This window comes from Crinia signifera, chromosome 11, assembly GCF_055691185.1.
Source record: "Crinia signifera chromosome 11, ASM5569118v1, whole genome shotgun sequence".
Classification (NCBI taxonomy): Eukaryota; Metazoa; Chordata; class Amphibia; order Anura; family Myobatrachidae; genus Crinia; species Crinia signifera.
In genome coordinates this window covers 77,605,867-77,629,530 of record NC_139227.1, presented here as the reverse complement: position 1 = coordinate 77,629,530, position 23,664 = coordinate 77,605,867, and the positions used below count along the sequence as shown (strand labels likewise).

The window sequence follows — 23,664 nt, the reverse complement described above, 5'->3', positions numbered from 1 at the left end:
TGAACAGGCAGGGCGGCACGAGGAGCAGCATGGCCATGAAGGAGGTAAAGAAGGTTCTTCAGTGGGCAGAACGGTCAGGAGCAATTCTGCTGGCAGTGTTCCTTCCAGGTCGGGAAAATCTAGAGGCCGATTTCCTCAGCAGGGAGGACCTTCACCCAGGCGAGTGGTCTCTCAACCCCGAGGTATTTCGGGAGCTCACCGACAGGTGGGGAGTTCCCGAAGTGGATCTGATGGCGTCTCAGAAGAATCACCAGCTACCAGCATACGTGGCACGTACAAGAGACCCTCAGGCCATAGCGGCGGACGCTCTGTCGACTCCGTGGGAGTTCAGTTTTGTCTACCTGTTCCCGCCACTTCCACTTCTGGGCCAGGTGCTCAAGAGGCTCAAGAGGGAATCAGTGCAAGCTATTCTGATAGCGCCCTGGTGGCCTCGCAGAACGTGGTTTTCAGACATCCAGAGGTTACTGGCAGACGAGCCAGTTCGGTTGCCCCTCAGACCGGATCTTCTTCTGCAGGGACCCTTCTTCCATCAGAATCTGCCACAGCTACATTTGACGGCGTGGCTGTTGAGACCGAGGTCTTGCGGGAGAGGGGAATTCCAAGAGCTGTAATCCCTACGATGTTAAGAGCTCGAAAGCCCGCCTCAGCAGCGCATTATCACAGAATGGGTTGGTGCGAGTCTAAGGGCTGGCCATTCCGAGTATTCAAATTGTCCCGCCTTCTGTTGTTCTTACAGAAGGGGTTGGATGGGGGTCTGAGACTGGGTTCTCTTAAGGTCCAGGTTTCAGCCTTGTCTGTTCTCTTTCAGAGGAGATTGGCCCTCATTCCTGAGATACAGACATTTTTTCAAGGGGTGCTTCGAGTACAGCCTCCCTTTGTACCTCCCACAGCTCCTTGGGATCTGGACTTGGTACTAGCCTTCTTGAGGTCTGAGACCTTTGAGCCACTGAACAGGGTGGAACTGAAGTTCTTGTGCTGGAAGACAGTACTCTTGCTAGCCCTTGCCTCAGCTCGCCGGGTTTCGGAGCTGAGTGCTCTGTCCTGTAAGCCTCCGTATTTAATTTTCCACGAGGACAGAGCAGAACTGCGTACCCAGGCCGGGTTCCTTCCGAAGGTGGTATCCTCATACCACATTAACCAGCCTATCGTGGTTCCGGCCTTCCAGGGAGATTCGCCAGAGCAATCCTCCTTGGACGTGGTCAGGGCGCTTCGGATTTACGTCAAGAGAACCAGGTCTATACGCAAATCGGATTCCTTATTTGTACTCTATGACGCCTTCCGCAGGGGGTGGCCTGCGTCAAAACAGACAATTGCACGATGGATCAAGTGGACGATCCGTAGTGCTTATCTTCATGCGGGACAGGTGCCTCCTGTTTCCTTAACGGCACACTCTACCAGATCGGTGAGTACGTCGTGGGCCGCTGATAGAGGGGCCTCTATCTCTCAGCTTTGCAGAGCGGCCACTTGGTCGTCTCAGAACACGTTTGTTAAGTTTTACCAGTTCGATACTTTTGCAGCTTCGGCTTCAACTTTTGGTCGTCTGGTTCTACAGAATCCCCAGCACTCTCCCTCCCGGGGCTTGGTCTTTGGAACCTCCCCGATGTGATTCCAGTGGTCCCTGCTGCATGTCAGAGAAAAGAGGATTTTGGTACTTACCGGTAAATCCATTTCTCTGAGATCAGCAGGGACCACTGGACACCCGCCCGGCTGTTGGATTCTGCCTGTTGTGGTTGCTGTTGCAGCCCGGTCCGATACCTGCGTGTTGTATGTATGGTTATGTTGTTTATGGTTTTTCTGTAACCCTTTCCTCTGGTGGGCCAATTTCCTCACTGGGGGATTGTGGGTCTTAGAGGGGAGGAGCCAGTATCCCCTAATTATTATTAAGAAGTGCCTAGCTCCCAGCATTCCCAGCTCTAATACCCGATGTGATTCCAGTGGTCCCTGCTGATCTCAGAGAAATGGATTTACCGGTAAGTACCAAAATCCTCTTTTTGGAAGCTGTACGGAATTTTTTGTCTGTGTGGAAGGACTTTTTGTGCTTGATATCCAACAGTTTCGCTCCAAGGCTGGAGATATGCAAGGCCCGTGTCATAAGGATGATATGGTACCTCTTTTATGAACCTCTATGTGATATCTGTGAGCATAAATGTCAGTATTTTTTTTCAAATGTATCTGTTTTCATATTCTAACAATCTGTACGGTTTAGATGGTTATGTTTTTAACATGGATTGTGTAGATGATAGTATTTCTATAAGAATGTGTATGTTTTGGGATGTTTTTGCCTTGTCTGTATTCAACAGATCTCTATGGAGCCCTGATGATGCCCACTCTGCTTCTCAGCCACTTTTGTAAGTGTCTTGATCTGCCTCAACACATATTTTCTGTGTATATTGCTTTCTGAAGATTGAGAGGATTACTTTTGAATGAAATGTGGGCGATGAGGAAGGATGTGTTTTTCACAGTTGTACCTGGTTAACACGAATCGCTTGATCTGTGGTAGAAGACGATGGTTTATTCACGCACTATATTGCAAGTACCTTGACTAAAACTGGGTGGTTCAATTGTATTTGTGAGGGTTGGTGGAACGTGCTCTTGTTGATCTCCACAGCTGCTGCTGAACACCAAGCTAGGCCTCTCGCTAAAACCTCGAGAACACCAACCGATTTCTTCTTCTGGTAAAACCTCGAAAACACCAACCGATTTCTTCTTCTGGTAAATGGTTAAAATCATTTTGGAAGCTGTACCGAATTTTTTGTCTGTGTGGAAGGACTTTTTGTGCTTGATATCCAACAGTTTCGCTCAAGGCTGGAGATATGCAAGACCCGTGTCATAAGGATGATATGGTACCTCTTTTATGAACCTCTATGTGATATCTGTGAGCATAAATGTTAGTATTTTTTTTCAAATGTATCTGTTTTCATATTCTAACAATCTGTACGGTTTAGATGGTTATGTTTTTAACATGGATTGTGTAGATAATAGTAATTCTATAAGAATGTGTATGTTTTGGGATGTTTTTGCCTTGTCTGTATTCAACAGATCTCTATGGAGCCCTGATGATGCCCACTCTGCTTCTCAGCCACTTTTGTAAGTGTCTTGATCTGCCTCAACACATATTTTCTGTGTATATTGCTTTCTGAAGATTGAGAGGATTACTATTGAATGAAATGTGGGCGATGAGGAAGGATGTGTTTTTCACAGTTGTACCTGGTTAACACGAATCGCTTGATCTGTGGTAGAAGACGATGGTTTATTCACGCACTATATTGCAAGTACCTTGACTAAAACTGGGTGGATCAATCGTATTTGTGAGGGTTGGTGGAACGTGCTCTTGTTGATCTCCACAGCTGCTGCTGAATACCAAGGTAGACCTCTTCCTACAACCTCGAGAACACCAACCAATTTCTTCTGGTAAATAGTTAAATTCATTTTGGAAGCTGTACAGAATTTTTTGTCTGTGTGGAAGGACTTTTTGCGCTTGATATCCAACAGTTTCGCTCAAGGCTGGAGATATGCAAGGCCCGTGTCATAAGGATGATATGGTACCTCTTTTATGAACCTCTATGTGATATCTGTGAGCATAAATGTCAGTATTTTTTTTCAAATGTATCTGTTTTCATATTCTAACAATCTGTACGGTTTAGATGGTTATGTTTTTAACAGGGATTGTGTAGATGATAGTAATTCTATAAGAATGTGTATGTTTTGGGATGTTTTTGCCTTGTCTGTATTCAACAGATCCCTATGGAGCCCTGATGATGCCCACTCTGCTTCTCAGCCACTTTTGTAAGTGTCTTGATCTGCCTCAACACATATTTTCTGTGTATATTGCTTTCTGAAGATTGAGAGGATTACTATTGAATGAAATGTGGGCGATGAGGAAGGATGTGTTTTTCACAGTTGTACCTGGTTAACACGAATCGCTTGATCTGTGGTAGAAAACGATGGTTTATTCACGCACTATATTGCAAGTACCTTGACTAAAACTGGGTGGATCAATTGTATTTGTGAGGGTTGGTGGAACGTGCTTTTGTTGATCTCCACAGCTGCTGCTGAATACCAAGCTAGGCCTCTCGCTAAAACCTGAAGAACACCAACCGATTTCTTCTTCTGGTAAAACCTCGAGAACACCAACCGATTTCTTCTTCTGGTAAATGGTTAAAATCATTTTGGAAGCTGTACGGAATTTTTTGTCTGTGTGGAAGGACTTTTTGTGCTTGATATCCAACAGTTTCGCTCAAGGCTGGAGATATGCAAGGCCCGTGTCATAAGGATGATATGGTACCTCTTTTATGAACCTCTATGTGATATCTGTGAGCATAAATGTCAGTATTTTTTTTCAAATGTATCTGTTTTCATATTCTAACAATCTGTACGGTTTAGATGGTTATGTTTTTAACATGGATTGTGTAGATGATAGTATTTCTATAAGAATGTGTATGTTTTGGGATGTTTTTGCCTTGTCTGTATTCAACAGATCTCTATGGAGCCCTGATGATGCCCACTCTGCTTCTCAGCCACTTTTGTAAGTGTCTTGATCTGCCTCAACACATATTTTCTGTGTATATTGCTTTCTGAAGATTGAGAGGATTACTTTTGAATGAAATGTGGGCGATGAGGAAGGATGTGTTTTTCACAGTTGTACCTGGTTAACACGAATCGCTTGATCTGTGGTAGAAGACAATGGTTTATTCACGCACTATATTGCAAGTACCTTGACTAAAACTGGGTGGTTCAATTGTATTTGTGAGGGTTGGTGGAACGTGCTCTTGTTGATCTCCACAGCTGCTGCTGAATACCAAGATATGCCTCTCGCTAAAACCTCGAGAACACCAACCGATTTCTTCTTCTGGTAAAACCTCGAGAACACCAACCGATTTCTTCTTCTGGTAAATGGTTAAAATCATTTTGGAAGCTGTACGGAATTTTTTGTCTGTGTGGAAGGACTTTTTGTGCTTGATATCCAACAGTTTCGCTCAAGGCTGGAGATATGCAAGGCCCGTGTCATAAGGATGATATGGTACCTCTTTTATGAACCTCTATGTGATATCTGTGAGCATAAATGTCAGTATTTTTTAAAATGTATCTGTTTTCATTTTCTAACAATCTGTACGGTTTAGATGGTTATGTTTTTAACATGGATTGTGTAGATGATAGTAATTCTATAAGAATGTGTATGTTTTGGGATGTTTTTGCCTTGTCTGTATTCAACAGATCTCTATGGAGCCCTGATGATGCCCACTCTGCTTCTCAGCCACTTTTGTAAGTGTCTTGATCTGCCTCAACACATATTTTCTGTGTATATTGCTTTCTGAAGATTGAGAGGATTAATATTTAAAGAAATGTGGGCGATGAGGAAGGATGTGTTTTTCACAGTTGTACCTGGTTAACACGAATCGCTTGATCTGTGGTAGAAGACTATGGTTTATTCACGCACTATATTGCAAGTACCTTGACTAAAACTGGGTGGATCAATTGTATTTGTGAGGGTTGGTGGAACGTGCTCTTGTTGATCTCCACAGCTGCTGCTGAATACCAAGGTAGGCCTCTTCCTACAACCTCGAGAACACCAACCGATTTCTTCTTCTGGTAAAACCTCGAGAACACCAACCGATTTCTTCTTCTGGTAAATGGTTAAATTCATTTTGGAAGCTGTACGGAATTTTTTGTCTGTGTGGAAGGACTTTTTGTGCTTGATATCCAACAGTTTCGCTCAAGGCTGGAGATATGCAAGGCCCGTGTCATAAGGATGATATGGTACCTCTTTTATGAACCTCTATGTGATATCTGTGAGCATAAATGTCAGTATTTTTTTTCAAATGTATCTGTTTTCATATTCTAACAATCTGTACGGTTTAGATGGTTATGTTTTTAACATGGATTGTGTAGATGATAGTAATTCTATAAGAATGTGTATGTTTTGGGATGTTTTTGCCTTGTCTGTATTCAACAGATCTCTATGGAGCCCTGATGATGCCCACTCTGCTTCTCAGCCACTTTTGTAAGTGTCTTGATCTGCCTCAACACATATTTTCTGTGTATATTGCTTTCTGAAGATTGAGAGGATTACTATTGAATGAAATGTGGGCGATGAGGAAGGATGTGTTTTTCACAGTTGTACCTGGTTAACACGAATCGCTTGATCTGTGGTAGAAGACGATGGTTTATTCACGCACTATATTGCAAGTACCTTGACTAAAACTGGGTGGATCAATTGTATTTGTGAGGGTTGGTGGAACGTGCTCTTGTTGATCTCCACAGCTGCTGCTGAATACCAAGATAGGCCTCTCGCTAAAACCTCGAGAACACCAACCGATTTCTTCTTCTGGTAAAACCTCGAGAACACCAACCGATTTCTTCTTCTGGTAAATGGTTAAAATCATTTTGGAAGCTGTACGGAATTTTTTGTCTGTGTGGAAGGACTTTTTGTGCTTGATATCCAACAGTTTCGCTCAAGGCTGGAGATATGCAAGACCCGTGTCATAAGGATGATATGGTACCTCTTTTATGAACCTCTATGTGATATCTGTGAGCATAAATGTCAGTATTTTTTTTCAAATGTATCTGTTTTCATATTCTAACAATCTGTACGGTTTAGATGGTTATGTTTTTAACATGGATTGTGTAGATGATAGTAATTCTATAAGAATGTGTATGTTTTGGGATGTTTTTGCCTTTTCTGTATTCAACAGATCTCTATGGAGCCCTTATGATGCCCACTCTGCTTCTCAGCCACTTTTGTAAGTGTCTTGATCTGCCTCAACACATATTTTCTGTGTATATTGCTTTCTGAAGATTGAGAGGATTACTATTGAATGAAATGTGGGCGATGAGGAAGGATGTGTTTTTCACAGTTGTACCTGGTTAACACGAATCGCTTGATCTGTGGTAGAAGACGATGGTTTATTCACGCACTATATTGCAAGTACCTTGACTAAAACTGGGTGGATCAATTGTATTTGTGAGGGTTGGTGGAACGTGCTCTTGTTGATCTCCACAGCTGCTGCTGAATACCAAGGTAGACCTCTTCCTACAACCTCGAGAACACCAACCAATTTCTTCTGGTAAATAGTTAAATTCATTTTGGAAGCTGTACAGAATTTTTTGTCTGTGTGGAAGGACTTTTTGTGCTTGATATCCAACAGTTTCGCTCAAGGCTGGAGATATGCAAGGCCCGTGTCATAAGGATGATATGGTACCTCTTTTATGAACCTCTATGTGATATCTGTGAGCATAAATGTCAGTATTTTTTAAAATGTATCTGTTTTCATTTTCTAACAATCTGTACGGTTTAGATGGTTATGTTTTTAACATGGATTGTGTAGATGATAGTAATTCTATAAGAATGTGTATGTTTTGGGATGTTTTTGCCTTGTCTGTATTCAACAGATCTCTATGGAGCCCTGATGATGCCCACTCTGCTTCTCAGCCACTTTTGTAAGTGTCTTGATCTGCCTCAACACATATTTTCTGTGTATATTGCTTTCTGAAGATTGAGAGGATTAATATTTAAAGAAATGTGGGCGATGAGGAAGGATGTGTTTTTCACAGTTGTACCTGGTTAACACGAATCGCTTGATCTGTGGTAGAAGACGATGGTTTATTCACGCACTATATTGCAAGTACCTTGACTAAAACTGGGTGGATCAATTGTATTTGTGAGGGTTGGTGGAACGTGCTCTTGTTGATCTCCACAGCTGCTGCTGAACACCAAGCTAGGCCTCTCGCTAAAACCTCGAGAACACCAACCGATTTCTTCTTCTGGTAAAACCTCGAAAACACCAACCGATTTCTTCTTCTGGTAAATGGTTAAAATCATTTTGGAAGCTGTACGGAATTTTTTGTCTGTGTGGAAGGACTTTTTGTGCTTGATATCCAACAGTTTCGCTCAAGGCTGGAGATATGCAAGGCCCGTGTCATAAGGATGATATGGTACCTCTTTTATGAACCTCTATGTGATATCTGTGAGCATAAATGTCAGTATTTTTTTTCAAATGTATCTGTTTTCATATTCTAACAATCTGTACGGTTTAGATGGTTATGTTTTTAACATGGATTGTGTAGATGATAGTATTTCTATAAGAATGTGTATGTTTTGGGATGTTTTTGCCTTGTCTGTATTCAACAGATCTCTATGGAGCCCTGATGATGCCCACTCTGCTTCTCAGCCACTTTTGTAAGTGTCTTGATCTGCCTCAACACATATTTTCTGTGTATATTGCTTTCTGAAGATTGAGAGGATTACTTTTGAATGAAATGTGGGCGATGAGGAAGGATGTGTTTTTCACAGTTGTACCTGGTTAACACGAATCGCTTGATCTGTGGTAGAAGACGATGGTTTATTCACGCACTATATTGCAAGTACCTTGACTAAAACTGGGTGGTTCAATTGTATTTGTGAGGGTTGGTGGAACGTGCTCTTGTTGATCTCCACAGCTGCTGCTGAACACCAAGCTAGGCCTCTCGCTAAAACCTCGAGAACACCAACCGATTTCTTCTTCTGGTAAAACCTCGAAAACACCAACCGATTTCTTCTTCTGGTAAATGGTTAAAATCATTTTGGAAGCTGTACCGAATTTTTTGTCTGTGTGGAAGGACTTTTTGTGCTTGATATCCAACAGTTTCGCTCAAGGCTGGAGATATGCAAGGCCCGTGTCATAAGGATGATATGGTACCTCTTTTATGAACCTCTATGTGATATCTGTGAGCATAAATGTCAGTATTTTTTTTCAAATGTATCTGTTTTCATATTCTAACAATCTGTACGGTTTAGATGGTTATGTTTTTAACATGGATTGTGTAGATCAGGGGTGTCAAACTCAAATTCATCGGGGGCCGCATCAGCAGTTTGGTCACCCTCAAAGGGCCGGTTGTATAGGACTATGCGTCCACTCTTTATTATCGTAATAAATTATTGTCACTGCATTCAATTATTACTGTTTTGTAAGTAATAACTAGGTCTTAAAGCAGAAACATAGTCATAATAATGACTCTGGGCTGGGCTGTATTGCTGGTATATGAAATAAGTATATTTAATGTACTTATTTAATAAATAAGTATATGAAATATACTTATTTCAATATGCCACCAGCAGCCCACCAAGCCACCATGTGACAAGACTCTGTGCTGCAGCTTACAGCAGGTGTGTCACTGCATAGCCAGCATCATTCATATATTTATTAATATATAACACACCTACTGCAAGCTGCAGCACAGAGTCTTGTCACATGGTGGCTTGGTGGGCTGTATTGCTGGTGGCATATTGAAATAAGCATATTTCAAATACTTATTTATTAAATAAGTACATTAAATATACTTATTTCAATATGCCACCAGCAGCCCACCAAGCCACCATGTGACAAGACTCTGTGCTGCAGCGTGCAGCAGGTGAGTCACACCATAGCCAGCATTCTTACATTTTTATTATATATATTTTTTTTTTGAAGGAGAGCCACTTACTGCAATGATGTGTGTGGCAGCAGGCAAAAAGATTCCCCCCTCCGTCGCGCGCCAAGGCAGGGCAGGACAGCCGTCACCGCAGCCGCACCCCACGCTCCTTTGCCTGAGGCTAAGCATACTGCGCGGGCATGACGGCATGACGCAATCGCGCACGTCGCCGGGCAGCGCACTGGACTCCTGGGAACGCTCAGCACCACAGCGTTCTCAGGAGGCAGCCGGCTTTATAGACTGGCAGCGCAGCGCAGGCCAATAGACTTGGTCTGGCGGCGCGGGCCAGTAGAGTTGGTCTGGCGGGCCGGATTCGGCCCGCGGGCCTTGAGTTTGACACCTATGGTGTAGATGATAGTAATTCTATAAGAATGTGTATGTTTTGGGATGTTTTTGCCTTGTCTGTATTCAACAGATCCCTATGGAGCCCTGATGATGCCCACTCTGCTTCTCAGCCACTTTTGTAAGTGTCTTGATCTGCCTCAACACATATTTTCTGTGTATATTGCTTTCTGAAGATTGAGAGGATTACTATTGAATGAAATGTGGGCGATGAGGAAGGATGTGTTTTTCACAGTTGTACCTGGTTAACACGAATCGCTTGATCTGTGGTAGAAGACGATGGTTTATTCACGCACTATATTGCAAGTACCTTGACTAAAACTGGGTGGATCAATTGTATTTGTGAGGGTTGGTGGAATGTGCTCTTGTTGATCTCCACAGCTGCTGCTGAATACCAAGCTAGGCCTCTCGCTAAAACCTAGAGAACACCAACCGATTTCTTCTTCTGGTAAAACCTCGAGAACACCAACCGATTTCTTCTTCTGGTAAATGGTTAAAATCATTTTGGAAGCTGTACGGAATTTTTTGTCTGTGTGGAAGGACTTTTTGTGCTTGATATCCAACAGTTTCGCTCAAGGCTGGAGATATGCAAGGCCCGTGTCATAAGGATGATATGGTACCTCTTTTATGAACCTCTATGTGATATCTGTGAGCATAAATGTCAGTATTTTTTTTCAAATGTATCTGTTTTCATATTCTAACAATCTGTACGGTTTAGATGGTTATGTTTTTAACATGGATTGTGTAGATGATAGTAATTCTATAAGAATGTGTATGTTTTGGGATGTTTTTGCCTTGTCTGTATTCAACAGATCTCTATGGAGCCCTGATGATGCCCACTCTGCTTCTCAGACACTTTTGTAAGTGTCTTGATCTGCCTCAACACATATTTTCTGTGTATATTGCTTTCTGAAGATTGAGAGGATTACTATTGAATGAAATGTGGGCGATGAGGAAGGATGTGTTTTTCACAGTTGTACCTGGTTAACACGAATCGCTTGATCTGTGGTAGAAGACGATGGTTTATTCACGCACTATATTGCAAGTACCTTGACTAAAACTGGGTGGATCAATTGTATTTGTGAGGGTTGGTGGAACGTGCTCTTGTTGATCTCCACAGCTGCTGCTGAATACCAAGCTAGGCCTCTCGCTAAAACCTCGAGAACACCAACCGATTTCTTCTTCTGGTAAAACCTCGAGAACACCAACCGATTTCTTCTTCTGGTAAATGGTTAAAATCATTTTGGAAGCTGTACGGAATTTTTTGTCTGTGTGGAAGGACTTTTTGTGCTTGATATCCAACAGTTTCGCTCAAGGCTGGAGATATGCAAGGCCCGTGTCATAAGGATGATATGGTACCTCTTTTATGAACCTCTGTGATATCTGTGAGCATAAATGTCAGTATTTTTTCAAATGTATCTGTTTTCATTTTCTAACAATCTGTACTGTTTAGATGGTTATGTTTTTAACATGGATTGTGTAGATGATAGTAATTCTATAAGAATGTGTATGTTTTTGGATGTTTTTGGATGTTTTTGCCTTGTCTGTATTCAACAGATCTCTATGGAGCCCTGATGATGCCCACTCTGCTTCTCAGCCACTTTTGTAAGTGTCTTGATCTGCCTCAACACATATTTTCTGTGTATATTGCTTTCTGAAGATTGAGAGGATTACTATTGAATGAAATGTGGGCGATGAGGAAGGATGTGTTTTTCACAGTTGTACCTGGTTAACACGAATCGCTTGATCTGTGGTAGAAGATGATGGTTTATTCACGCACTATATTGCAAGTACCTTGACTAAAACTGGGTGGATCAATTGTATTTGTGAGGGTTGGTGGAATGTGCTCTTGTTGATCTCCACAGCTGCTGCTGAATACCAAGCTAGGCCTCTCGCTAAAACCTAGAGAACACCAACCGATTTCTTCTTCTGGTAAAACCTCGAGAACACCAACCGATTTCTTCTTCTGGTAAATGGTTAAAATCATTTTGGAAGCTGTACGGAATTTTTTGTCTGTGTGGAAGGACTTTTTGTGCTTGATATCCAACAGTTTCGCTCAAGGCTGGAGATATGCAAGACCCGTGTCATAAGGATGATATGGTACCTCTTTTATGAACCTCTGTGTGATATCTGTGAGCATAAATGTCAGTATTTTTTTTCAAATGTATCTGTTTTCATATTCTAACAATCTGTACGGTTTAGATGGTTATGTTTTTAACATGGATTGTGTAGATGATAGTATTTCTATAAGAATGTGTATGTTTTGGGATGTTTTTGCCTTGTCTGTATTCAACAGATCTCTATGGAGCCCTGATGATGCCCACTCTGCTTCTCAGCCACTTTTGTAAGTGTCTTGATCTGCCTCAACACATATTTTCTGTGTATATTGCTTTCTGAAGATTGAGAGGATTACTTTTGAATGAAATGTGGGCGATGAGGAAGGATGTGTTTTTCACAGTTGTACCTGGTTAACACGAATCGCTTGATCTGTGGTAGAAGATGATGGTTTATTCACGCACTATATTGCAAGTACCTTGACTAAAACTGGGTGGATCAATTGTATTTGTGAGGGTTGGTGGAATGTGCTCTTGTTGATCTCCACAGCTGCTGCTGAATACCAAGCTAGGCCTCTCGCTAAAACCTAGAGAACACCAACCGATTTCTTCTTCTGGTAAAACCTCGAGAACACCAACCGATTTCTTCTTCTGGTAAATGGTTAAAATCATTTTGGAAGCTGTACGGAATTTTTTGTCTGTGTGGAAGGACTTTTTGTGCTTGATATCCAACAGTTTCGCTCAAGGCTGGAGATATGCAAGACCCGTGTCATAAGGATGATATGGTACCTCTTTTATGAACCTCTGTGTGATATCTGTGAGCATAAATGTCAGTATTTTTTTTCAAATGTATCTGTTTTCATATTCTAACAATCTGTACGGTTTAGATGGTTATGTTTTTAACATGGATTGTGTAGATGATAGTATTTCTATAAGAATGTGTATGTTTTGGGATGTTTTTGCCTTGTCTGTATTCAACAGATCTCTATGGAGCCCTGATGATGCCCACTCTGCTTCTCAGCCACTTTTGTAAGTGTCTTGATCTGCCTCAACACATATTTTCTGTGTATATTGCTTTCTGAAGATTGAGAGGATTACTTTTGAATGAAATGTGGGCGATGAGGAAGGATGTGTTTTTCACAGTTGTACCTGGTTAACACGAATCGCTTGATCTGTGGTAGAAGATGATGGTTTATTCACGCACTATATTGCAAGTACCTTGAATAAAACTGGGTGGATCAATTGTATTTGTGAGGGTTGGTGGAATGTGCTCTTGTTGATCTCCACAGCTGCTGCTGAATACCAAGCTAGGCCTCTCGCTAAAACCTAGAGAACACCAACCGATTTCTTCTTCTGGTAAAACCTCGAGAACACCAACCGATTTCTTCTTCTGGTAAATGGTTAAAATCATTTTGGAAGCTGTACGGAATTTTTTGTCTGTGTGGAAGGACTTTTTGTGCTTGATATCCAACAGTTTCGCTCAAGGCTGGAGATATGCAAGGCCCATGTCATAAGGATGATATGGTACCTCTTTTACGAACCTCTATGTGATATCTGTGAGCATAAATGTCAGTATTTTTTTTCAAATGTATCTGTTTTCATATTCTAACAATCTGTACGGTTTAGATGGTTATGTTTTTAACATGGATTGTGTAGATGATAGTATTTCTATAAGAATGTGTATGTTTTGGGATGTTTTTGCCTTGTCTGTATTCAACAGATCTCTATGGAGCCCTGATGATGCCCACTCTGCTTCTCAGCCACTTTTGTAAGTGTCTTGATCTGCCTCAACACATATTTTCTGTGTATATTGCTTTCTGAAGATTGAGAGGATTACTTTTGAATGAAATGTGGGCGATGAGGAAGGATGTGTTTTTCACAGTTGTACCTGGTTAACACGAATCGCTTGATCTGTGGTAGAAGACGATGGTTTATTCACGCACTATATTGCAAGTACCTTGACTAAAACTGGGTGGTTCAATTGTATTTGTGAGGGTTGGTGGAACGTGCTCTTGTTGATCTCCACAGCTGCTGCTGAACACCAAGCTAGGCCTCTCGCTAAAACCTCGAGAACACCAACCGATTTCTTCTTCTGGTAAAACCTCGAAAACACCAACCGATTTCTTCTTCTGGTAAATGGTTAAAATCATTTTGGAAGCTGTACGGAATTTTTTGTCTGTGTGGAAGGACCTTTTGTGCTTGATATCCAACAGTTTCGCTCAAGGCTGGAGATATGCAAGGCCCATGTCATAAGGATGATATGGTACCTCTTTTACGAACCTCTATGTGATATCTGTGAGCATAAATGTCAGTATTTTTTCAAATGTATCTGTTTTCATTTTCTAACAATCTGTACTGTTTAGATGGTTATATTTTTAGCATGGATTGTCTAGATAATAGTAATTCTATAAGAATGTGTATGTTTTGGGATGTTTTTGCCTTGTCTGTATTCAACAGATCTCTATGGAGCCCTGATGATGCCCACTCTGCTTCTCAGACACTTTTGTAAGTGTCTTGATCTGCCTCAACACATATTTTCTGTGTATATTGCTTTCTGAAGATTGAGAGGATTACTATTGAATGAAATGTGGGCGATGAGGAAGGATTTGTTTTTCACGGTTGTACCTGGTTAACACGAATCGCTTGATCTGTGGTAGAAGACGATGGTTTATTCACGCACTATATTGCAAGTACCTTGACTAAAACTGGGTGGATCAATTGTATTTGTGAGGGTTGGTGGAAAGTGTTCTTGTTGATCTCCACAGCTGCTGCTGAATATAAAGATAGGCCTCTCGCTAAAACCTCGAGAACACCAACCGATTTCTTCTTCTGGTAAATAGTTAAAATCCTTTTGGAAGCTGTACGGATTTTTTTTGTCTGTGTGAAAGGACTTTTTCTGCTTGATATCCAACAGTTTCGCTCAAGGCTGAAGATATGAAGGCCTAATTTATAAGTATGATATGGTACTTCTTTATGAATAAAATATATAGTTGTTAATGGTAAAGAGAATTTGCTACTCTGCTAGATCTTTAGTCTATAATAAATGTATCTTTTTATCCTTAACAGGAAATCTCACAACGTTGGATTAAACTTAATTCAGAATGAATTTTTGCAGTTCCTTTATTCATGTGGTTGGACTAACACTGCTTCATATCTGCCACTGAGTTATGCTTTGTATGCACAGGTATTGATTTAATAGATCAGTAGTCAGGATAGTGAAAACGGTTCTGTGCTGTAGTACAGTTTCAAAGGATTTCCTTTTTTGATGTGATTAAACTGCTTTATAAATAGTAATTTTGGTGATGGAGGCTCAAATGATGATTATATATGTATTATTTAAGTATGTTGATCATATATGTTTTGAGCAATTATGTTGAATACGTAGGTCTTGCTGTAATCTCATTTGATGATATATTATGGGAGATCGATTATATATAACTTTTCTGTAATCTATAGAAATATTTGTCAGATAAAAATGAATCAAATTGTACTTCCCCGTTTACACGAGGCGAGTCGGCCTTGTTACTGAGCGATCTGTCATGCACAGTGCTCTCAATTGAGAGAACACTGATGATGACTAGATTTATACTGCATAAAGTCAATTCTCAAGTCCCACACGGTGCATGTTTTGCAGGTCTCCTCACAGAATCACAAGTGAAATAATAAGCTCCACCGGTGGCTCTTTTAAAATGTGTCAGTGAGTAATGAATGCACCTGTCGGGTTTCCTGGAAAACGTGAACTGTGTGGTATCCTGCGGACCGAGTTTGAGAACCATTAATCTAGTCAGATCTCCTAAGCTGTATACATTGCCAGTGTGCGCTCCCATTTTCAGCCCCCTAATGGTCGCTGGTCGGAGGAGCATGCTCCTCCGACCAGCGACTTCCCCTGCCTCTTCTCCCGGCAGTGTGACATTTTCATCTGCGACCATCTCTGGTCAATGATGAAAACGGGACACTGAGCAATATGATTGCTAGCAATATATTGCCAGCGATTATATTGCTCCCTGTGTAAACAGCTTTAGAAATGGGGCTTTAGTCTGCCCCTTGTGTATGTTTCATATGATAGACACACTGTTAGTAACATTGACACAGATATTAATAGTACAGTTATGGCATATTTGTCTTTTGTTACTATTGGTAGTTTTTCCAATCTAAATGCTTATCCTACATTATGATTTATAAATTAAATCCCATCTAAAATTCACATTTACAGTATTTACTTCTACAGAAGAATAGTTAATGTTCTTATATAAATGTATAATAGTAACATTTCCCATGTTTTCCTTAGATGTGGAGCACCAACCCCATAGGAGAGGGTTTGGAAGAGGAATGTGGGATGCAGTCTGTCCAGTGGGAAGTAATCTTCTCTTGTGGATATTGCACTGCCTGGAGGACTTAGAGAATAGTACAACTGAGAAATAAAGACCTTATGAAAGACAACAGTCTTAAACCTCCAAGAAATTACCAAAAGGAAGACATAATAACCACAATAGAAGGAATCGGCACATCAGTTCTGAATAAGTTGGATCCTGCTGCCCATGAACTGGCTACACTTCTGTCCCCAGTGGGACTGCGTTAATAGAGGGCATTATACCTACCTGCCTCTACACTGCACTATCCTTGGCCAAAGGACTCATTTGACATTGGCCCTTGGAGGAAAAAAATTATCAAAATATATTTTTTTTTTTTACTATAATTGATATTTACAAATAACCTTACTAATAAAAATTATACTTGTTTCCACCCATCGCATCGTATCGTATACCATAAGACTAAATATGGTATACAATGGGATGCGACGCAATATTGTACAATAAAATATCGTATCGCATCGTATGCCATACAATGCAATGGTATACAATTTTTTATTGTACAACCACCCTGATGGGTTCTTATAATGTTAAATGTCCGCCCATTGTCAACGCCACCCCCAGGATCAATGCCAACCCGAAGCGTGGCGAGTGCAGTGAGCCCGCGAGGGGTGGTGGTACGCGTCCTCCGACCTTTTCATACCTCCACTATCAACGTCGGCGTGGAGTTGATTTTAGATCGTGTGGCGAGCGCAGCGAAGGTACGCGCAATACATGTAAAGTAATACGCGTGCGCTCGCCACACTATCTAAAGTCAACTTCATGCCGACGTCGATAGTGGGGGTATGAAAAGGTCGGAGGATGCGTCCCGTCCCCCCTCGCGGGCTCTCTGTGTTTGCCACGCTTCGGGTTGCCGTTGATCCTGGGGGTGGCGTTGACAATGGGGGGGCATTTAAGATTGTAAGGACCCATCAGGGTGGTTGTACAATAAAAAAATCGTATACCATCGCATCGTATGCGGCTATATGACATGCGATGCGATCACATAAGAAGCCTTAAGATGAAAATATTGGGCGCCGTGCTAGGAAACAAGTACCATAAAAATATATAATGTAAATTCTATATGAATGCTATTTATATTATAGCTTGATTATCCCTTCTGGGGACATGATATGTAACTGGCACTACTGGGGACATGATATGTAACTGGCACTGCTGGGGACATGATATGTAACTGACACTACTGGGGACACCTGTAACTGGCACTACTGGGGTCATGATATGTAGCTGGCGCTACTGGGGACATGTTATGTAACTGGCACTACTGGGGATATGCTATGTAACTGGCACTACTGGGGACATGCTATGTAACTGGCACTACTGGGGACATGCTATGTAACTGGCACTACTGGGGACATGCTATGTAACTAGCACTACTGGGGACATTCTATGTAACTGGCACTACTGGGGACATTCTATGTAACTGGCACTACTGGGGACAGGCTATGTAAATAGCACTACTGGGGACATCTGTATTTGGCACTACTGGGGACATGATATGTAACTGGCACTAAATGTGCAGGGAAATGATTGCTTGGAATTCAGTGCCTAAGATAGTATACAAACTTTATTACATGTTTTGAAACCTTGTTTTATGCACAAATAAAATATATTTGTGCGTATTTCATGTGGTTGATGTGTTTCTACAACATAAATGTAAGATACCTCAAGATACATCATTGAAATATAAAAATATTCTGAAATATGGAATAATCCGTTATCCAAAATTCTTCTGGTCCCCGAGCATTTTGGATAAGGGATACTCAACTTGTATAAATCACCAACACAAAAAAGTAAATATTATTGTGGTTGCAATAATCATAAAATATAACCTTTATTTGTTTAGTCATAAAATCGGTGAAATATTAAAATATAGTAAGTGACAATAAAGTGTTTGACATATTTGTGGACATTTCCTGTACAATGTAAATATCAGGCTTAACCTAGGATAATCTACCCCTATATGCTTTATATGTATCCTCCATTATTAGTATGTTTCAAATTATTCATGCCATTATTGTTATATTCCTGTTTGCTTGTTATTAACCACAACTAGATACTTTAATGAATCCACATATTGTATCAGTTTTGTATCTGGATTTAAAAATAAATGGTTTAAGCAAACAGTATAAGTGTATTTTTTTTGTATCAATATGAACCTACTTCCTTTCCAACCAGAGAAAATCAATGCCAGTTCATAGTTCCATTTTTATGTTTGAGTAGTATCTTCTGTCCTTATATTAGAGCTTGTTGTAGCACTCTGTGGAATGTTCGGTAAGTATTTCAGCTTATTGTTCTATTCCGGAGGAGACTATATCATGAGTCATTCAATATCAGTATGAGCATCCAGTATGCTTTTTACACAATCTTTATTATAAAGGATGCCTGTTTAAAGTATTCAATAACCAAGCAGTTATACTAATTGTGTAAAGTGGTTATAATTATGGTACTTATGTAGTAGCTGGGCGCAGAATTAACATACGTACGCTTGCGCAAGGAAATCGCATTGCATGTCCCGTTTTAGTGCCGTGCGATGCAATACGATCTCAGTAGTTTATATGGATGTAGTATGGATGGACGCTATGCTTTCAGAATAAGCTTAAGCTACGGAAATAGTGTAGTCAGTCAGAACTTCCGTAAGTGATCCCGGTCACTGTCAGATTCAGTCTGAGGTAATATCTGAGAGTGATGGCTGCTTCTCTGAGTTCTCCGAATGTGACAGACGTGGCAGGCGAACAACTGACCATGTTCACCTTGCCTAATTCTGAGGAAGAGGCTGTGCTGTTTTTTCAGCGACACGGGTTGCTGCCAGTCACGCAGAATTGCGTCAATGGCCATCCAATGTGGCTGTCCATGAAGGAAAGCACGTGGCGCTGCCACATAAAGTCATGCAGGAGAAAGGTCAGTCTTCGAGCGGACCACTGGTTTCCGGTGTGCCAGTTACCCTTTGTGACTCTGGTCCGCTTCATATACTCCTGTGCCATGAATTTGCTGTCCCAGCCGCAGAGGCAAATTGACGGCCCTGGCATGGTGGTGGAGGAGGTTGACGAGAGCCTCTTCGTCAAGAGAAAATACAAAGTTGGGAGGATGAAGTTGGGAGGATGCTGCCTCAGCAATGGGTGTTCGGCGGTATGTGCAGGGAGACAGGCGCCTGCTTTCTAACTGCAGTGGAAAGGAGAGACGCCACTACGCTGAATGCTGCAATCAACGTACATGTTGCTCCGGAAGCGGTACATCTGTCAGAACAGACTTAGGTCTACAGTCACTAGGTCGACCCCGGAAGGTCGACTGGCCCCAAGGTCGACAGGGTTAAAGGTCGACATGGATTTAGGTCGACATGAGTTTTTCACTGTTTTTTGACCCGAATGTCGACACAGATGGAGTTGACCCGCAGCCCCAATGCTTCGGGCACAGTGCCTCGCTACGCTTGGCATACTATTTTATTCTCCCACAACGCCCTAGTGCAGTGGTGGCCAACCTGTGGCTCTTGAGCCTCATGCGGCTCTCCCCCTTGTAAAGTGTGGCTCCTGCTGCCGGTTCCCTGAATCCCTTCTCCTTCTGAGGGGAGGAGAGCGCGCATCGCGCATCTCTCCTACCCCTTACTGTGCATCCTTATGACTGGGCCGTCCGCCAATCAGAGCTCGTGAGCCAGCAGCCAATCAGGAGCCGGCCAGCGAGCTTTGATTGGTGGGTGGCCCAGTCACAGGGAAGTGAGGGGAAAGGAGACGCGCGGTGTGCTGTGCTCTCCTCCCATCGGTGACATGACAGGAGGACTGCAGGGGGACACCAGACTGTCCTCTCCCCGCCTGGCAGCAGCAGCTACAACAGTGAGTGCTGCTGCTGGGAAATTTGCACTGTGGGGGCATAGCAGTTTGTGGCACTGTGGGGGCATAGCAGTTTGTGGCACTGTGGGGGCATACCAGCTTTTTGGCACTGTGGGGGCATACCCGGCACCGTGTGGTGCATACCTGGCACCGTGGGGGGCATATGTGTATCTAGCACTATTGGGGGCATATGTATATATGGCACTGCACTATTGGAGGCATATTTGTATCACACCCACCCAAGGGGTCAAAATAGACTATGCCCCTTTTTTTGGCGCATGCGCCTTTGGCGCGTGCATGATGTCGGCTCTTTAGCTTGACTACCGATATTTTTCGGCTCTTTACCTCTGACCAGTTGGCCACCCCTGCCCTAGTGGATGGTAGGGCATAAAATACCACCTGTCGGCTCAAAAAAAAGTGAAAAACTCATGTCGACCTAATGACTGTCGACCTAAACCCATGTTGACCTTAAGTCAAGTCGACCTTAAGTCATGTCGACCTTGACCCATGTTGACCTTTGACACTGTCGACCTTGGGGCCAGTCGACCTTCCAGGGTCGACCTAAGTCTGATCTGACAGATGACCGTTTCCCGTTGCTCCCAGGTCTGTCATTTATTCCGATTGTTGGAGGCCATACAATTCAGACCAACTACAGCAGGCAATCATAGATACAATTTTGTCGACCCAGACTCAGGGGTACATAACCAAAACATAGGGCGGCTGTGGGGGGCCTGCAAATGTAGGAACCAATGGCACAGAGGAACCTCCAGACAACACTTGGAGTCGTACCTCCAAGAATTCATGTGGAGGAAGAGTTTGGGCGCTGACAATCCCTTTGGCCATATTTTGTACGCTCTGACCCTCCTACAAAAAGCGATTTCAGTGACTGTTATTTTTTCATCTTTCATTATCTTTCATTATCTTTATTATTATTATTGTTATTTATATTGATTATCGTTTATATATGTAATTAGTTACATATATAACTAATTACCCCCCCCCCCCCCACTATCCACGCCGCACCGAAGCATGGCGGGCGGATGCATTATGCATCCTCCTGCCCTTTTCATAACCCCACTATCCACGTCGGTGTGGAGTTGATTTTATATAGTGTGGCGAGCGCACACGGTTTACTTTACATGTTTTCCATGTCCCCTCGCGGGGCTCGCCACGCTATATAAAATAAACTCCACGCCGACGTGGATAGTGGGGGTATGAAAAGGCTGGGAGGACACATTCCGTCGCCGTGCTTCGGAGTGGCGTGTATAGTGGGGTGGGGGGGGGGGGGGCTAAAAAATTGTAGTACAGTTAATGCCATTGTACCCTAAAAACTCGCATGCAATCGCATGTGATTTTGCATGAGGTACAATGGCATGCGATGCGATAAGCCCACGGCAAAAGAGCAGTGAATAAATTGCTTAGTAATATCACATTGCACCCTAAAAGCCAGAGGAAAAAGTGCAGTGAATAAATTAGTAAGATCGCACGCATCCTATGACACTAAGACCCATACCTCCCAACCTGATCTTCTCCAGGAGGGACACAATGCTCTGCTCCTGGACTTTCTTCATAATGTATGATTATCATCACCTGTGTTAAAAAGGTAAATTGCTAAGAAAGCTGCTTGAACACAGGTGATGGTAATTATGAATTAAGAGGGAACTACAGTAGCAGAGCAATGTGTCCCTCCTGGAGAGGGTCATGTTGGGAGGTATGAAAACGGGTCATGCGATGCGATTTCCTTACGCAGAATAGCCCACTAAGCAAATTGCTTAGTGGGCGTCTGGCTACTACATAAGTACCATAATTATATTTTTTGCTTTGGTAATCCTAACGGCCACTATATGAGTCTGTCACATATCATGGATATGACAGTTTATGCCAAGGCTTAGTACCATAATTTGATTTCAAAGCAGCGATTTGTAAAAGTGCTGGTATCCTTTACAAGTGGATATCACTATCAAGCTGACTGTCCATTTATCAATGCTGCAGTGGCAGCCAAGACTGCAAATACATTCACTTATTACAAGGATCCAGAGGACTTAACAACCCCTGGAGCCAGTGTGCATGTTGCTTGAAGACCGTTAGTGCGTTCACCTGCCAAAGGTCTGATTGCTGGACATGCACACACTGTTCTGTAGCAGCAGCTTGTGATCAGTGCTGGGACAGTTAATGTGTGTGAACCAGGTGGCAAATTTAATTGCAAGACATGCTAGTACCGCTGCCTTCTTCTCATCTGTGCACCACTAAAGCTAATTGATACTATCACACTGGGGCAGTGCCCCCTGACCACAACACAAAAAGCTGTCACAGAGGGATTTGAGTCAAGCTTAGATGGGATAAATAACCCCCAGAACCGTGTTGTAACAATTCATCACCTATTATAACCCCCTCTGGAACAACTATTGTTAGACGATGGGTACTGTTCTATCATTCTACGAACACTGCATTTATATAACATTGCATAATGCATTCTATTCAGGCAGTGGCCATCACAAGCCTACGATCGTTTCACCTAAGCTTTGTCAAGGCATCAACCCATTTGCCTGCTCAGAAAGATTAAAATACCCCACCCTTGATTCTGATTGGATGACATATGCATTCATGTTTTTTTTACTGAATTACATACAGTATACAGACTTTATTACCCTATATCAGGGGTGGCCAAACCTGTCCTCAAGATCTACCAACGGTGCATGTTTTCCAGGCAGCCTGTGGATCTATAGTAGGAATAGAATAGAATAGAATCAACTTTATTGGCCATGTGTGCTTGCGCACACTAGGAATTTTTTGTGGATTACAGTGCAGCATCAAGCAGGGATGAAAAGGGGGGAGGGAGACATTACATATATTACATAAAGACATTACAAGCATTTTATTTCTAGCTACGACTATGGTGGTGAGGTCGCCAAGTAGGGACACGTTGTTTGGCTGTTGATATTGGGATTGCATTCACTTTGATTGGATTGTTCAGGTGATGGACGGCTAACGGAAAGAAGCTTCTTGCGGATCTGGACGTTTTGACGGGGATGGACCTGAACCGTCTTCTGGATGGTAGGATGTCGAACAGGTTGTGACCAGGATGCAGCTTGTCGTTTGCGATCTTCTCAGCACGTTTCCTTACCCTGGATGAGAACAGATCCCTTATCGGGGGGAGGTCGGTCCCTATGATTCTTTCCGCAGTCTTCACTACCCTCTGCAGTTTTTGTTTGTCGTTCTCGCTTGCGCCACCGTACCAGATTGTAATCGAGGAACATAAGACAGACTCCACGATGGCGGTGTAGAATACGCACAGCAGCTCCTGTGGGATGTTGAATTTCCTGAGTTGCCTCAGGAAGAACAGGCGCTGTTGGGCCTTTTTGATGTTTGTGGTTATGTTTAATCCCCATCTTAGGTCACTGGACATGGTTGTCCCTAGGAATTTGAAGGAATCAACCCGTGACACCACTGCGTTGGCTATTGTTAGCGGGGCTAGTGCATTTGGTTTTTTCCTGTAGTCGACCACCATCTCAACTGTTTTGGTGGGGTTTAGATCGAGGTTGTTGCTGCTGCACCACTGTGTCACCATCCTTGATTAGGCCGATGATAGTGGTGTCATTTGCGAATTTGATGATTTTCACTGACTGC

General features: G+C 42.4%; 1 long non-coding RNA gene across 1 annotated transcript; it reads left to right on the top strand.

Annotated features, from left to right (window-relative positions):
• Positions 1-10,785: 10,785 nt before the first annotated feature.
• LOC146046015 (uncharacterized) lies at positions 10,786-18,340 on the top strand. The gene is made up of 2 exons (XR_014465720.1): positions 10,786-15,027; positions 16,132-18,340. It is a non-coding gene; the product is annotated as an uncharacterized LOC146046015 (long non-coding RNA).
• The last annotated feature ends 5,324 nt before the right edge of the window (positions 18,341-23,664 follow it).